Here is a 1,237-nt window from a genome sequence, read left to right on the forward strand (position 1 = left end):
ATAGTCTACTACCCGCACGGCTTCCGGACGGCAAATGATTTACTATTCGCAAGGCAGTAGTCTGCTATCCGCACGGCAATGGTTTACTATCCGGTGCCCTGGCTGTCGGTGAACCTCTGTGCAAGGAGGGAGAATGAAGGGGGACTTTCGACTATCGTACCATTAACAATTTAATATAGATTAGTTAAGGTAATTGAATAGGTAGATAGGATTATTTTTATTAAGCAATTTGAGATGCAGGCACCGCTAAGCTTTCTGATGAGAATATTCTCTATCTTTCTCTATCAACAACAATCTGGAGGAGAACTGGCACCAGTTTTGGAGGACAACGTAGGAGGAACCGGAAGGCACGGTAAGTTTTTTTTTTTACAGTTTGCCCTATTATTTTATATTGTTTGCTATTATTTTTATTTGGTAATTTTTTGCTTCTAAGATTCTAAAATTCATTTATACTACGCTAATAACAAAAAATGTGTCTACAGAATGATGAGAGGTGGGCAGTGGTGGGAGTCAGCACGTTTCAGATGGTGGTCTCATGATGGTGGTGAGGAAGAATCAGCTCGTTGGCTGTTCGACTGAAACTCTGCAGTTCGGATGACGTCTTGTGTGCCGACCAGATTATGGTGGTCGGTGCAATGGAGTTCAGTAACGACAATTTGTTAAGTAAGTTTAGTTTAGATTTTTTATTTTCCTCATTCATTCATTTTCTCACTCAATCTTTACAATTATTCATCCATTAGTTGATTCATTAATTCATTCTATTCATATATTGTTACATTGAATCATGGTTTGATTGATTGATTAATTCATTCATTCACTCATTTATTTATTCAATAATTTATTTGTTTGTTCTTTCGTTCTAACATTCATTTACGACTACGCTAAAAAAATTTTGTCTACAGAATGATGAGAGGTGGGCAGTGGTGGGAGTCAGCACGTTTCAAATGGCGGTCTCATGATGGTGGTGAGTAAGAATCAGCTCGTTGGCTGTTCGACTGAAACTCTGCAGTTCGGATGACGTCTTGTGTGCCGACCAGATGATGGTGGTCGGTGCAATGGAGTTCAGTAACGACAATTTGGGAAGTAAGTTTAGTTTAGATTTTTTATTTTCCTCATTCATTCATTATCTAACTCAATCTTTACAATTATTCATCCATTAGTTGATTCATTAATTCATTCTATTCATATATTGTTACATTGAATCATGGTTTGATTGATTGATTAATTCATTCATTCA

Source organism: Helobdella robusta (assembly GCF_000326865.2).
Source record: "Helobdella robusta unplaced genomic scaffold HELROscaffold_51, whole genome shotgun sequence".
Lineage (NCBI taxonomy): Eukaryota > Metazoa > Annelida > Clitellata > Rhynchobdellida > Glossiphoniidae > Helobdella > Helobdella robusta.